General features: G+C 42.8%; 1 long non-coding RNA gene across 1 annotated transcript; it reads left to right on the top strand.

The window, feature by feature from the left end:
- Positions 1–848: 848 nt before the first annotated feature.
- Positions 849–13355, top strand: LOC121003702. The gene is made up of 3 exons (XR_005779584.1): positions 849–994; positions 8343–8346; positions 13345–13355. It is a non-coding gene; the product is annotated as an uncharacterized LOC121003702 (long non-coding RNA).
- The last annotated feature ends 4117 nt before the right edge of the window (positions 13356–17472 follow it).

Genomic DNA, 17472 nt, shown 5'->3' with positions numbered 1-17472 from the left:
CCGCTTACTGATTGCAGCTAATGAATAGATTCCTGTGTGAGCGGACGGCGTTTTCCTCTACGGTGGAACGTTCTGATACGGGAGTGAGTGATATATAACGCTGCGTCGTGGAGCCGACGGCCGGCGTGACCGATGCTCAGGGTATGCGAGCGGACGTCGTGACCCGTCGCTGCTGAGCCACAGGTGAGGGTTGCCTGCCTGGGGGACGCTGCATGTGGGAGCGGGGGTGCATAGCGCAGGGCCTGGAGCGGATCGGGGTGCCTGTCTCGGGGTGCCGGAAGCGATCGGGAGTGCGGGCAGTCTCCAGCGCAGCTGGGGACCGGCGGCACGCTCGGCAGCCCCACATGTTATACATAGCGAGACGGGTGTGCAAGCCACCCTGCCTACCTAATCACCGTAGCGACGAGCTCGACGCAGCCGATCCCCCGATCCTCCAGTGACGCATGCCCTTCTCTGGCACCAACCCACAAGCCGATTCGAAATCGTTCGAACCGACAAGTGGGGGGAGGAGGGCCAGGTTTAAATAGTGAACGCCCCGCCTCCCCTCACACAAATGCGGCACTCTTAATTGCCTACCACTTATTGTTCTGCAATGTTTAACATGTAATGTGCCTGGTTCAGATGACGGCACTTCTGGCAGAGCTGAGCTACTTAGAATGTAACCCTTCTTCCATTCTATTCCCCTCTCCTGAGAGGGAGGAGTTAGTCAGTGAGAGAGTTAGGGTACTTTCACACTAGCGTTTTTCTTTTCCAGCATAGAGTTCCGTCACAGAGGCTCTATACCGGAAAAGAACTGATCAGTTATATCCCCATGCATTCTGAATGGAGAGCTATCCGTTCAGGATGCATCAGGATGTCTTCAGTTCAGTCATTTTGACTGATCAGGCAAAAGATAAAACCGTAGCATGCTACAGTTTTATCTCCGGGCGAAAAAAACTGAAGACTTGCCGGAATGCCGTATCCGGAATTTTTCCTATAGGAATGTATAAGTGCCGTCAAAATACCGGAAGGACGGATGACAGGTAAAAATTTGAAAAAAGATGACAAGCGGAGAGACGGATCCGTTCTTGCAATGCATTTGTGAGACGGATCCGCATCCAGATGCGTCTCACAAATGTTTTCAGTCACATCGAGATCGGCGGATCCGGCGGGCAGTTAAGTTGTCGGAACTGCCTGCCGGATCACACTGCCGCAAGTGTGAAAATAGCCTTAGTTGAGAGTATTCCCTGTAGAGGGAAGGATCAGGCCCTGGTCCCTTCTGGACGAGCCTGCAGAGGCAGTTCAGAGTAGCCCCTGTATGGGGAGTAAGCAGGCCTCATCCCTGCCGGATAGGCCCTGCCTGTGAGTTCTAAACGGTTGCATGTCCCCTCCTGGGCTTGCATTGCCTAAACCAAGCTAAGGAAGCTTGAAGCCAGGAAGAAGTTTTCCTAGGATTACAGTGAGAGTCAGACAGAAACAGAAAAGTTGCAGCAGACAGCAGAAAAGGAAAAGTTCCTATCTAAGCCAGCTAACATAGCAGAGCCAAAAGAGTTCAGATGTAGTAGAGCTGAGAGTGTTTGTCTGCCAGAACTTAAGCCAAAGCCTGCTGGTAACCGAGACAAAGTTGGAAGGTTGTTCCCTAATGAAAGTTTGCCAAGTAAAGCTGTGTTTACTTCAATACAAGCCTGGACTCAATTCCTTTCCGCACCCACTTCATCCACAACCCTATTTGCACTGCTTCGGACTACAACGCTTGGGGTTCTTGATATCCAGGTAGGAGCACCATGACAACCATCAACCATGGTGTTTCTCACCCCTAGTGTTGCATTAAAGGGTTTGTCCCACGAATAAAACTCTACAGTTTGCAAACCAGCACCTCGATCTGAATCCTTTTGTAATTGCAAGTTATTAAAAATGTATTATAACCAACACTGAGTTATTCAATGAGCTTTATTTGTATATCGCCACCTGCTGTTTGCTCTTTTTCTAATGTCTCTGTCCTGCTCACTGAGATGGAAGCACATGCTCAGATCCATCCTTCAACAGCTAGTAGCTGCAACAGATAGGACATGTCCTCAGAGTAAGAACGAGCCCCCTACGCTGCCAGCTTCAAATAAATCTATCAGAACAATTAAAACAATTAATTGGGAGATCTCTGGATCCATGAGAGGTTCTCATGTGCTAGATTATGTATGATTTTCGTTTTTTTACGTTAATCATGCGATAACCCCTTTAAGGTCCTATTACACTGCATGATTTTAGGCCAATTATCGGGAACACAAACGCTTGTTCCTGATAGTCAGCTGGTATAATTGAGTAGCTGATCATCATCTGATCGGCTGAGGGAGGGGCGACTACGACTACGGTAGAAATGGTTCCTCCCACATTCAGTATGCATCCTTCTGTGTAATCAAGCCAGTGCAAACGAGCGCCGATAGATGTGTTATCTTCCATCGGCGCTCGAACTGCCCAAAGATCAGGCAGTGTAATACTGGCATTAGTCCACACAAGATAAAGAAAGTCCAAGTTAATTATTAGAAATAAGAACACAGGATCCTTGCCAGCCAAGACAGGCCAGTCCTCAGCCATCACAGCTGGGGCATGTCTTAAACAACTACTTAATTTTAGGTTATTTGAAACGGGTTTGACACAGAACAGAAAGCCATAAAACAGGTAGAGTAGAGGAGCACAAGGAGAGTAATGATAGGCTCTCATCTGTTCCATGGCAGGGTGTTTTTAAATATGTCTGTGAAGGATTAATTCTCGTGTAGCTGGCTTTATGTGTAATTTGTAGCCGGGGCCCATGAATAACCTTGTATATAGATAGGATGGATGCCATATGTGTCCTCAGTCTGGTGAAGATCTCAGAAGGTTCTTCAGAGAGCAGTTTTCTGAAAAAGTTTTATCAAAGATAAATCCTAAAGTAATACAAAACCCTGAGTTACAGAACTTCATTCATTTTCTCAGATTTTACCACGCATCTGGTAGTACAGTAACACCATTGCCTGTTATTGGGGCCCCTCAAAGCCACATCAGGGTATACATTGCACAGCACCCCTTATTCAGTGTTCCCCAACTCCAGTCCTCAGTCAGGTGCCACCTGGCAGTCATGATTTGAGAATATCTCACAGAATAAATACCTGTGATAAGTCCTGATGCACGGACATTAATTACTGTATATCACCTGCTGAATACTAAGGAATACACTACTGAATACACCTCATCTGACAAGGGGGAGTGGAAAGGAGGCATGATTTCAATGGACATCCATGCACCAAAAATGCACAAAAATTTGGGCTCATTTTTGGAGTAAAACTAGGGGGTAATGTATCAATATGTGAATTTTTGTCCTTTTTTTTATCAGCTTGGTTTGAAGCTAGTATTTTTGTGACGAATTCATAAAATGTTCTACGCCATTTGTTGCACAAAAAACCTATGGATTTTTCAGATTAAAGTCTAATTATATTTATTAAAAAGGTTCTGTTGATTTATGGAATTAATATGCTTTGATAAATGTAATAGAAGAAAAATAATAAACCTCAAACGTGAAAAAGTTAGTCTCAATGTTAAAGGAGTTGTCTAGCTTAGAAAACCTACTTTCAATTACCTAATTAAAGGGTTTGTTCTAGCTTAAAAACGTATCCCTTAGGCTAGGGCTACACGGCGACATATGTTGCGCGACTTCTTGTCGCACCAATGTTGCAAGACATTTTTTGTAGTGATAGTCAATGGCGTCGCACTGCGACACACGACATACTGCGACTGCAATACGACAGTCACAAAAAATCCATCCAAGTTGGATTTCTCTGCGACTGTCACGTCACAGTCGCAGCATATAGCAGTGCAACACTATTGACTATCACTGCAAAAAATAGCACACGACATTGGTGCGACGTGAATGTGAAGTGTAGCTGTACCCTTTTTGTCGCGCAACTTTTTGTGCAGTGAAAAGCGGAGCATCCTTTCTGCCCTCGGGGCACACCCTGATTCTGGGGCTCCTGCCTAATAGTAGTTGGGGTCCCCATCCCATGATGTACGGTGCTTGTTTGGGTGCAAACCAGGGCATGTAGAGGAGTATAATGGCCAGAGTATGGTGTATGAGTGAGGAAACTGGGCCAGATGTAGCAGGACAAATGTCACTCTTAGGTGCAAAATGGGAGTTGTAGTACATTGAACAACAATGAAGCACAGTTCCGTCTGTACACAGTGCAATTTCTTTCCCCAGATAGCGAGGTATGGAGGCTAGCAAAGCTTTGAGTTATGGCACCCTTTGTACACTATCCTACAAATGTCTCCCGCAGTAGAATCTATTGCTAGTACCTTGCTAGTACCTTGGCAATAATGGGTGTAGGGTCTACTGTGGGATACAGGGTTCTGAAGGCTAGGAGGTGTCCAAATGTAAATGGTGTCTTAATGGTGTCCCTAACTGCAGCAAAGTCTGAATAGCTTTACTTGGCCGTGCAGATTCTAAGCTCTCCTCTTTCTTTCTCTCTCTTTCTGTTGATCTTGCAGGTGAGTATCTGTAGATTGAGGCCTAAGAAGAAGGAGCATAGGTCATAGCTTCCTTCATCAACAAACTCTCCCTATCCACTGACTAGAGCTAGGGGTGGAACCAGCCCACACCTAACCTCCTTACAAGGGCTGAGCCAGGATGGTTAACCCTGGTCTTGCCAACCATACCTTGCAATGATGGGTATACACTATATAGCATTAAATGACAAGCAATTTGCAGATACCCCCTACTCTGGGGTACTGCAGATGATGCATCCAATACACAGTACACAGAGAAAGATGAAATCCTGCTCCTCAGTAGTGTATCCTTAGAAGCAGCAGCATGGAAGACATTATACAGTATTATAAATCTAGCAATGGGTTGGGAAAGAAATCTAGCAATGAAAGAAAACGTACTGGAGCCTTCAGCAGCATCTCTGTGTGTCTCTGTCTCTGGCTCGCTCCAGCAGTTTACTTCTGATTCTTCCCCTCCAAAGTCTACTATGGGCATCATGTAACCTGGTTCCTCAGTGAGTTGATAAGCCATCACCTGTCTCAAGACTTGAATTGATAGCAAATGATCAGTGCAAGAGGCAGGGAGGAGTGGACAGAAGAAGTGGCCATCTTATTGATGTTGGGTATTCTTCTAACAAACCAATCTTTATTCGAGATGGGACTGAAAAAAAATGAGAAATGAAAAAATTATGTACCTTAAAAAGCTTAGCTATGGCGTATTTGATGTTAGGCATGATAAATAGTGCAGATAAGAACTGGACATGTCAGCTGCTATAGGTGACACATCCAGTTCTTGTCCACTGTCATACATGAGGCCGGAGCCATAGATAGGTTTTCCATCACCTATCTAGAAGGTTTGGTTGAAGTCAAACATTGGCTAGAAAGCAGTGTAGCATAGAACTGAGGCTCCGACTGTGACGAATCATGGTTCACAGCATACATTGTACGTTCAGTGAATGTGGCTTTCCCTATTGTCCTCAGTCTAGGATGTCATACATTTTTCATTGCAATAAAACAGAATATTTGATGAGCTTCTTATTTACATGAAAGTGAATAGGAAGGGAAGTGAATATAGCCTGGGAACCTGTTCTTGTACCTAATAAAGACAAGTGAACATTATAGTTACAAACACATATCTTGTAAGAACAGGCTTTACACTTCATGGCCTTTGAAGTCAAGAGCCTTCTCAAGACTTCTCTACATTTGTACAAATATCATGAAACTGTAACATTTGTTATGTGTAATACTTACTAATATGTACTTAGATAGTATCTTAAGCTACTTTTATAACTTATCTAAGAGCAGAGAATACTTCAGCAAACTCTTAAAGGCTCACTGAGCTTTCGTAATACTTTTGATTTATCATAGAGAAATATCATTTGGAATGATTGTCCTGATACTTTGCCCATGTGAAAGGATTCTAATAGTGTCCAGGAAGTAATGGTATACTGCCCTTTCATCAAGAAACCAAAGACTGGCAGAGGAGAGGCATACAGAGCCTTATCTGTGTGTACAGTGCTGCTATTCTGCTCTATTGTCACGGGGCGCCAAAGGTGCACTCGGTCTCCCATCAGCCGCAGACCTGCTACTTAGCTTTCGGGAGTGAGGATCTGTGTTTGGCCTCCCTGCTCCTAGGTCTGCCTTGAGCGCCGAGCTGATTACTCGGTGCTCGACTTGTCTGTCTGTCGGTCATGTGACGCTGGCCACGTCACATGACCCTCAGACCCCACTATAAATACAGGCAGCCTGCTGGCCACAGGTTACCTGTTAATTCTAGGTTCCTGGCTATTTGCTGGACTACTGAATACTGACCTGATCCTGTTCCCTGACGATCCTTTGCCTGCTCCTCCTGTACTGCGCATCCCTCCTGGTATTGTGACCTCGGCTCCCACCTGACTACTCTTTGCGGACTCCTCTGGTACTTCTCTACTCTCCTGGTATTTGACCCCGGCTTCTCCTGACCATTCTTTGCTTAACCCTTTGTACTGCGTAGCTCTCTTGGTTCTGACCCGGTCCGTTCACGTTCCGTATTTTGTCTTGTCTGTCTTCCCTGCACATATCCTAAGTAAGGGACTGTCGTCCAGTTGTCCCCTGTCATCAGGACTCGTGAGGCAAGTAGGCAGGGCCAGGGGTAAGGGTGGAGCGCAGTGGTCACTATCCTTCCCCCTGTGTGTGTGTGGAGGGACCGTTACATCTATATTGGCCTTCAGCCGTACAACTGCTCTGTCTAATGAGATGACTCTGCTAATTCTGTCCCAGTCTATGCAGTAGAAAAATGAGTTGCAGAATACGGGAAACGCCAGCATATTGTTTGTTCTCCACTGGCCAGTGTGAAAACTGGAATAATTCATGATTTTTTATATGGATAGTTACATAAAAATTAATATAATAAAAACCTGATTTAAATATGTCATGAAACTTTCTTTTTAAGCATTGTGTGTGGAATATTATGGCCTTGTATAAATAAAAGGATACACTGTCTGAGAATGTTTCTTGTTTTTTATGACGTGACTAAAAATTTCAGTATGCTCAAAAGAGAAGTGATATTATTAGAAATAAATCTGTTTTGGCCTGATTTTACCAGAATGGGGCGTTGTATTGGAGCATTGTGAGTGCAAATATCTTTTGATGACCCTATGCTTCCTTTTTCTATTACAGGGACTGAGAACGTGAACATACAGTCCTGATCAAAAGTTTAAGACCACTTGAAAAATGGCAAAAAAATCTTATTTTACATTGTTGTATCTTAACAAGGTTACAAGTAGAGCTTCAACATGCAACAAGAAGAAATGAGAGTGAGACAAAACATTTTTTGAGCATTCAATTAATTGAAAATAACGATTAAACTGAAACAGGCTGTTTTTCAGCTGATCCAAATTTTAGGACCACATGCCTTTAAAAGGCCAAATCTGTGCAAAGATGTGGATTCATTGTCATTTTCTGTCAGGTAGTCACACGTTGTGATGGCAAAGGCAAAAAAACTCTCCCTTTTTGAACGTGGTCGGGTTGTTGAACTGCATAAGCAGGGTCTCTCACAGCGCGCCATCGCTACTGAGGTGGGACGCAGTAAGACAGTCATTTGGAATTTCTTAAATAACCCTGAGGGTTATGGAACAAAAAAGTCAAGTGGAAGACCCAAAAAAAATTTCATCAGCACTGAGCCGGAGGATCCAATTGGCTGTCCGTCAAGACACTGGACGATCCTCGACCCAAATTAAGGCCCTTACTGGTGCTGACTGCAGCCCCATAACCATCAGACTGAAGGGCTTCAAAAACAAAAAACGTCTTCAAAGACCTCGTCTCCTTGAACGCCACAGTACTGCTCATTTGGACTTTGCAAGAGAGCACCAAACATGGGACATTCAAAAGTGGAAGAAAGTTTTATTCTCTGATGAGAAAAAATTTAACCTTGATGGTCCTGATGATTTCCAACATTACTGGCATGACAAGCAAATCCCACCTGAGATGTTTTCTACGCGCCACAGTGGAGGGGGCGCCATAATGGTCTGGGGTGCTTTTTCCTTCAGTGGAACAATGGAGCTTCAGGAAGTGCAGGGGCGTCAAACGGCCGCTGGCTATGTCCAGATGTTGCAGAGAGCATTTCTCATGACTGAGGGCCCTCGTCTGTGTGGTAACCACTGGGTTTTTCAACAGGACAATGCTACAGTACACAATGCCCGCAGGACAAGGGAATTCTTCCAGGAGAATAACATCACTCTTTTGGCCCATCCTGCGTGTTCCCCTGATCTAAATCCAATTAAGAACCTTTGGGAATGAATGGCAAGGGAAGTTTACAAAAATGGACAACAGTTCCAGATAGTAGATGGCCTTCGTGCGGCCGTCTTCACCACTTTGAGAAATGTTCCCACTCACCTCATGAAAACGCTTGCATCAAGCATGCCGAAACGAATTTGGGAAGCGATAAACAATAACGGCGGAGCTACTCATTACTGAGTTCATGTTTGAAAGTTAGATTTCTGTTTTGGGGGGGGGTTTAGTTTTTTTTTGGAGGTGTGGTCCTAAACTTTTGATCAGCTGAAAAACAGCCTGTTTCAGTTTATTTGTTGTTTTCATTAAACTTAATGCTCAAAAAATGTTTTGTCTCACTCCCATTTCTTCTTGTTGCATGTTGAAGCTCTACTTGGAACCTTGTTAAGATCCAGCCATGCTAAATATGATTTTTTGCCATTTTTCAAGTGGCTTAAACTTTTGATCAGGACTGTATCTGACCGATCAGCCGTATGGCCAGCTATATATGCATGAAAATCTGGGATGGTCAATGGCAAAAAGGGACATATGGGTGGATACTGGAAATAACTGAAATCAAAACGGATGGGGAGGGGTGTTGCTTACATGCAACACACATCTGCTTTTGGGCCTAAGATATAAGTACAATCCCTTCTAATACTTTAATTAGCCCAAGAAATAATGCTCAGGGAACAAATAAAAAGTTGAGTGCAAAGGTTTCCTCTCTTGTTTGTAGATCATTTTACAATCGGCAAACTGCTTAAGTTGAGAGCAAACAGTGCTAACCCTGTGACACAGTTATATCACCGGGCTGGAGCGCTACACTGTGGTCACTCTTTGATCCTTCAGGATTAAGGTACCTCTTTTTTTCTTTTCCAATTGGATTTATTAGTTTATTAGTGGTAATATTATATTGACCCAGGTCAATGATTAAATTCCAGTGGGTGTAATTATGGTCCTGGTAATTTACATTCTCAATATAGTGTATACCCACAGGTGTAATTGGAAGCTCCTGGACAACAAAGTGATATGTATAGTAGAGCCATTCAGAATACAGGTCTTCTTATCTTCTTATCTGGCAGAACCTTTTGGCCCATTCAAGCACCATAGCTTGTCTTTAGGGAGTTGTCCTGTCAGATGATTTCAACAGCTAACTGTACCAGGAAAGTCACAGCCAACAAGGCGTTTCCTCTGCAGTGGCCACCGTTGACCCTACACAGTGACACACTGAGGGCCTAAAGGTAAGTAATGCAGACCCATAGGGCCTTTAGCTCAGCATGATAACTGAATTGATTCCCATTCTTCATTTTTATATGGTTGAATATTTTGCATACAATAACCCAGTACTCTGCCATATGAAAATACCAGTGCTTAAGCAATTTCACAAACCAAGTGTACCACTGATGTCCTCTCAAAGTATGCCATGAAAACTGGGCCCATGACTTTCTGGGTAAAAATGTCTACCCAAAGATGGAATAGACAGTGACCCTAGCATGTTGCCCCAGATTCCAGATACACCCGAAGAGGCACTTCCCAAAATAATTTGGTACTCTATGGTTTTTTGGTTTTTTCAATAATAGAGTTTTGAATATGTAACCATAAGCTACCTCAAGATGTGATAGCTGGTAAATTGTTCTACCTCTATGGAAATTTTTTAAAACTGTCTAAAAAACTCTTTTTGTTATGTATAGTAACCCATCACAGCAGATTGGATTCATCAAAGGAGTTATCTCATAGAGTGAAACACGTTTTTACTCACTTATCTGGAGGACCTTCTTCACCTTGTGTGGGAGGGCAGCAGCTCACATGAGGCAATCAAATACCTGCATCGCCCTGGATGCATAGTTATTAGCTTTTAGTGACCTCTTTCTCCCCTGCATAGAAAATAGTCCTTCACATATGGGCCCAAAAGACACATATGGTATGTAATGCCCTTACACTTTCTTCTCCACTGTCTAGAGGGAGCTATAGCTATATATGACTATGACTTTAGAAGTAAGGACGAATGAACCAAAGGTACCTGGACCACTTCACCTGCTTTGAGTATGGTAGTCCACCACGGAATGCAGGAGAAGGTGGATAACAAGGATAAACAGCAGGGGGAGGTAAAAGAAAGATGTAAAATATGCAAAATAACTAATGTGGGGACTCGCTCTGGTAGAAAGGATTAGCAGACGCAGTATACAGGCAACAACAAGTTATTTGGATCAAACAGTGACAGGCAAGTGACAAAACAAGCAGTCATATTCAAGCAATAAGTCACCTTGCGGTGTTGGTGATAATTCACACCATGCGGTAATTCTGCCTCAAAGAGTCCTTGCTGATAGCAGCACCAACCTGTTTTCACACCAAACAGGTAGCAAGCCTTCATCCAGACACAAGGCTCCCAGATCCCAAAAAACAGACACGGCTTCTGAGCCCAGCTGCCTATTTAAGGACAGCCAGGTTCTGCCAAAACCCGGACCGGTATTTAAAGTCCGGTCCGGTATTTGACCTCACCTGGCTGTAAATCAGCCCAGCAGCACATGCTAGGAGGAAAATTTGTGTTTTCCCACACAATACCTCTCACTGTGTCACACTACACAATCATTATTTTTTGGCTTGTTCTGGCCCAAAAATGGATAAAACTTATTTAAACCCCTTAAATGATTGAATTTACCAACACCAATGTTGGCAGGTATGTAGCACATGGCCGTTAATTACTATCATTCGAATTAGTCCATAGCATGGGTAGACTGGGGCCTGAGCCCTACTCACGGCCGCCAGCTAGGTACATAACAATCTGATGCAACATGAAGAGAAGAAACAAAGTATCTTGAGGCACTCACCGAAGTTGAAACAGTATAAAGCTTTATTCTTACTCTTTTCAGCAAACTTGTGAGCGGGGTACAGGGGCGGACAGCTGATTACAGATGATCGGCGGCTACGGCCGTTTCGCGCGCAACGCCGCGCTACTTCTGGGCGCTTTATAGAGACAACGCCCCGTAGCTGTGACCGTGAGTTACAGCTAAGCGCATAAATTAGTGACGTTAAAATCGCATACACGAAAAATATTATTACATACATATTCATACCATATAGTTAATTGTGCAATAATGATTCTACTAACATATTCATGTCCAATTAATTATGCAGTAAATGATACTAATTAGCAACCTCCACTGGCTGCTTAATATCAAATATATAGCACTGGTGGGCGTAACTATCCAGGAAGGGATCTGTCTCATAACGGGTCCACTGTCTCACCATAACGGAACTCGACATAAATAGGTTTTATCCTTTCATAATTCATACCAAATATAGGAACACGGACATGTCATTCCTATCATTCAAAACCGCTGCTCCGGTGGCTCCGGTGCGTGTTTGACTCCTCCTATTTGTAGCCACTTGCTACACACATTCAATGTGCAAAAGGAGCAGTGCCCGCACTTGTAATTTCCTCTTGATTTTCTACTTGTGAGCCATGTCTCAGCCCTTCAGTTTATACAACACACTACTGACCAATTTGTCTTTAAGGGTTGAACACTTTCTAAACGTAACCAATGGGCGCTGGCTAGTGACTTACTAAGAGACTTAATAAGAAACTTTTAGCCACCCATTTGGAGATCAAGGAGAGAAAGAGGGATAAGTTTATAAGGGACAAAAATGATTACGAGCATGACCGGGTGTTCGATTGGGGCAAAAAGAAAACACGCCCCAAACGTATACCATGACGAGGACTCTTGGTGTTAATTAATGCTAGGAGCACCAGGTACATATGCACCTGGCCGGCAGCTGAATTCAACTGTATTATTGTCCTCAGGAAAGTGATATAATTGAATACATCAGTGGAGGTGGCAGTATTTTGTGCTGCACTGTGGTATTTACAGTAGTTCTGCTGGGACGGTATTTTGTGCTGCAGTAAGGCATTGCTGGCCCCACCTACTACTGTTGGCCCTGCCTACTTGTGTTGCCCTGACTTCTGTAAGTTGGATTCGCCTTTAACATGGGGCCACATTTAGTTATTTTCCAGGCCAACTTTAAGTTCTCGGTCCACCCCTGGTCCATAGCTTGCCATTCCTATAAGTCCTCTTGCACACGAACGTTTTTTTTTTTCCGTTTACGTTCAGTTTTTTGCGTTCCATATATGGACTGTATACAAAACCATTCATTTCAATGGATGCCTTCCATTTCCGTATTTTCCGTATTTTTTGCGGATCAGTTTTTTGCGGACTGTAATATACTGAAAAAGCCATACGGTCAAGTGCAAGAGGCCTAAAATAGTGTCAGCCCTTACTATTGCTGTCTTCCACAAAACCCTGACCAGGACTCACTGGGATAGATCCATATGAAATGAATTGTTGTGTACAACGCAGCAATTGCATGAACTCAGTCGATTCATGGCTGCACCCTTGACTAATGTTCTGTATGTGGATCTGTCTCTAAAGTAGAACAGTGTTTCTAAAAGTAACAGAGCTTGCTCCACTTTGATTACATAAATGACTAGAGGTGACACAGTATGCAGTGCCAGAGAACACAGGGAAGAGATTTTCTTCTACTCTCTGTAAACAGTTTTAAAGGGATGCCGTCTCGTTGTACATAAGTCTGGTCTGCTGGCAGCAAGTTAGAGATCAGAAGGAGCAGAGCAGATTAATATACAGTTTTGTCGGAAAAGATTAAGTAAAACTTGTAGTTTATTCATTTAAATTCCTACTATTTCTATTCTTAGGAGTCTAGTGGGTGGTCCTACTCAGTGAATTAACCTTCCCTGTCAGTCATTAAGTAAGACCACCCACTGGACTCCTAAGCAGAGAAAGAGTCAAGAGTAGTGATGAGAGAATTTCATGTTTTGAAGGTCGAGTTCCGTGTTCGGGTTTTCTGGCAATTCCATTATGGATTCCATTGCCACGGGCCATAACAGAATTCTATGACGGAATGCATAACAAAATGCCTTTTGTCATAATATACAGTACAGACCAAAAGTTTGGACACACCTTCTCATTCAAAGAGTTTTCTTTATTTTCATGACTATGAAGGCATCAAAACTATGAATTAACACATGTGGAATTATATACATAATAAACAAGTGTGAAACAACTGAAAATATGTCATATTCTAGGTTCTTCAAAGTAGCCACCTTTTGCTTTGATTACTGCTTTGCACACTCTTGGCATTCTCTTGATGAGCTTCAAGAGGTAGTCCCCTGAAATGGTCTTCCAACAGTCTTAAAGGAGTTCCCAGAGATGCTTAGCACTTGTTGGCCCTTTTGCCTTCACTCTGCGGTCCAGCTCACCCCAAACCATCTCGATTGGGTTCAGGTCCGGTGACTGTGGAGGCCAGGTCATCTGGCGCAGCACCCCATCACTCTCCTTCATGGTCAAATAGCCCTTACTTTCAAAGTTTTCCCAATTTTTCGGCTGACTGACTGACCTTCATTTCTTAAAGTAATGATGGCCACTCGTTTTTCTTTACTTAGCTGCTTTTTTCTTGCCATAATACAAATTCTAACAGTCTATTCAGTAGGACTATCAGCTGTGTATCCACCTGACTTCTCCTCAACGCAACTGATGGTCCCAACCCCATTTATAAGGCAAGAAATCCCACTTATTAAACCTGACAGGGCACACCTGTGAACTGAAAACCATTTCACGGGACTACCTCTTGAAGCTCATCAAGAGAATGCCAAGAGTGTGCAAAGCAGTAATCAAAGCAAAAGGTGGCTACTTTTGAAGAACCTAGAATATGACATATTTTCAGTTGTTTCACACTGGTTTGTTATGTATATAATTCCACATGTGTTAATTCATAGTTTTGATGCCTTCAGTGTGAATCTACAATTTTCATAGTCATGAAAATAAAGAAAACTCTTTGAATGAGAAGGTGTGTCCAAACTTTTGGTCTGTACTGTAAGTCTATGGGCTGCATAACGGATCCGTCTGGTTTCCGTTATGCAGGAGCCCTCTCCTTTTCCCATTTTAAAAATAAACAATAAAAAATAAAGATCTTCAGCATTGCAGTGTCCCAAAATGCCCATACTATTAAAACATAAAAATATTAATCCCGTACAGTGAACAGCATAATACGAGAAATTTAAAATGGCCTATTCACCATCTTTGGTTCACTTGACCTCCCCAAAAAATTTTTTTTTATAAAAAGTTATCAAAAATCCATAACACTGCAAAATAGTATCAATAAAAGCTGCAGAAAAAAAATGTACAGCTCCATATACATAAATATAAAAAAAATCGGGGGGTCAGAATATGGGGATGCAAAGAAAAAAATATGTTTTTCAAAGTTTTATTTCTTTAAAGTGTTAAAATAAAAAATAAATATATAAAAATGTGGTATCTCTGTATTGGATATGACCTGGAGAATGAAGGGCACAGGCTAGTTTTACCGCATATTGAATGCCGTAAAAACGAAGCCCATAAAAGTATTTCAGAATTACATTTTTTTCCAATTCCCCCATTTGGATTTTTCTTCCAGCTTCACACTCTTTGTACTCAATATAACAGATCTGCAACCTTTGGCACTCCAGCTGTGGTGAAACTACAACTCCCAGCATGCACACTTGCTTAGCTGTTTACAGAACTCTTATAGAAGTGAATGAAGCATGCTGGGAGTTGTAATTTTACCACATCTGGAGTGCCGAAGGTTGCTGATCCCTGCAATATAAAATGGTGCCATTAGAAAGTGCAACATGTCCAGCAAAATACAAACCTTCATATTGCTATGTGAACAGAAAACTAAAAAAAAGTTCTCCAGGGAGCCTTTAGAAGGCAGGGAGTAAAAAAATGAAAACAAAAAAATTTAAAATTCCTGCACCCTTATGGGCTTAAAAAAACTATATGAAATTGGACAATTCCTTTAAAGGGGTTTTGCCATCACAGACAATGGGGGCATATAGCTAGGATATGCCACCATTGTTTGATAGGTGCGGAGTGGGGAAAGAACGGAGTGGGGAAAGTATTGGAGGGCACACTGCGCATGCGCAGCCGCCCTCCTCACATTTCTATGGGGCCAGCAAAATTGTTTCCGTCGGCCCCATAGAAATGAATGGGAGTGGGGGCCGCGCATGCGCAGTGCGCTTCCATTCACTTGTATGGGAGCAGCGGGGAGCAGCGCTTGGTGGTGGCCGGACCCCTAGAAACCTCCAGCCACAACCCGCTCCACTCTCATTGTAGGTAAGGGTCCCAGAGGTGGGACCTGCACCTATCAGACAATGGGGGCATATCCTAGTGATATGCCCCCATTGTCTGTGATGGTAATACCCCTTTAAGAAGACCAGCTATGTATGGCTCAGTGGTAATGATCCTTAGGGAATTAATAAGTAAAAAGGTATCTCCTAGGGAGCCCCTTCGAGTGGGTAGCAGGAGGGAGATGGTTCTCTTTCCCTGGTAGATATCTCTTTGCATATGTCGCCATAACAATAAATGAGGGCTTGCTTGTTTTTCAGGTGATTGCTGGGAATATTTACCCAGGGAATTGAGTTAGAACAAACTTTCATACAAACAGTCATTTGGCCGATCATCGGCCCATGCAAAAGTGCCTTAACACTCATACTTATCTGCTCCCACCAGATGAGCCTTCCCCCAGTTTGCAGTGTTGGGAACACTTGGTTTACAACTCAGGTTTCAGATTAAAATTGACCTTTGTAGAAGGCTCTCTAAACTGATTATATTTCATTTGTTGAGGCTTCACAGGCTTTTTTTTTTACTTACAATTGCATTTGGCTAACCACATGGCATGTAGATAATGGTAGCACCATGGCCAGAGGCACAGTACTGCCACCCGTGGGGACAAAGTGACAAAGTTGAAATCCCTTGCTCACTACCATGTGTATTTCCATTATTTCAACCCTTCTCACTCCTGATAGTCACAAGCCTAAGTAGAGCAAGTACATTGGGGACGATTCCTTATTACTTGTCTTACATTCAGACAGACAGCTTAAAACTAGACCAAACACGCAGAAAATGGCCAAATGTATCACTCATGGCACATGCTGTTGGTCTTCCTTATGCCATTTCGTGGTTGGCTGACTTTGACCAATATTTTTGTTTAACTTGGTGCATTTGAACATTTCCCTAAGCTCCCCATGACACTTTTCAATCTGTCTAGACAGATGCAAAAAGCATCTAAAATGCATAATAAATCTGGCACAAGGCATATACCCTCGATTTTTCAGGAGCAAATTGAGCCGATTTTCTTAGTAAATCTCCCCCATTGTCTTCTCTAAGGCTTCTACCTCATGCCTAAAGGGCCCTTTACACGGGCCAGGAATCTGGCAGATGATCGCTAACGAGTGTTAATAGGAGCGCTTATTAGCGATTATCTGGTGGTGTAAAGTTGCCGCCGATTACCCAATGAATGAGCGAAACGCAAATTGGATTGTTTGTGTAGGCAAATATCTGCCGGCAAATAAAGAGTCTGTATAGGGACGAGTGATTGTCTTAGCAATTGCTTCTCCCCATATTGTGGAGGAGATTGGCGCGTGTAAATGCAGCAGTCTCCTCCACTCATGAGCAGGCGATTGCAGGGAAGAAACGCTTCCTTCCCAACAATTGTCTTCTGAATTGACTAGTCTAAAGGGACCTTTAGACATTCTGACCTGTCCAGACATCCTCAATGACAAATAAGATGAGACCACTGTTGGCACACTTGTCTCAAATTACTGGTGTCTTATTAAGAAAACCTTAGACACAGAATATGCTAACAAAGCCAAAGAGCTATGAATATTCATAACATCAAAAGCAGGAAATATTAACCTAAGAGCTCTTGTAGTACTTGAAGAAGATCCACACGGCAGACCCCACTATTAATGAAAGAGATTAATCAATGCATGTACCACAAGCCATAATCACCCGACCATCCCAGAGCACCACAAGGTATTCATATCTGTCTGCTTCCACCTAGGTCTTTCCATTGTAACTAACTGTTAATTAGTATTAGATGAGGGAGCTGGCTGACTAGATTATTGCCGATAAAGTTATACAACCCCAGTTCCAAAATAGTTGGGACGCTGTGGAAAATGTGAATAAATGTAAATAAAAACAGAATACAATGATTTTCAAATATCATACATTAGGACAATATTTCATTCAAAACACAACATAGAACACATATCAGATGTTGAAAGTGAGATATTTTACAATTTCATGGAAAAAAATAATTAATTTAGATCTTGATGGCAGCAATTTAGAACTTGTTTAGAACTTCTGTTACAGCCAAATATTTCAAAGTTTGACTTATCAGTCCAGAGCA

The sequence above is a fragment of the Bufo bufo genome, chromosome 6 (assembly GCF_905171765.1).
Source record: "Bufo bufo chromosome 6, aBufBuf1.1, whole genome shotgun sequence".
Taxonomy (NCBI): Eukaryota; Metazoa; Chordata; class Amphibia; order Anura; family Bufonidae; genus Bufo; species Bufo bufo.
This window is presented reverse-complemented; position numbering and strand designations above follow the sequence as displayed.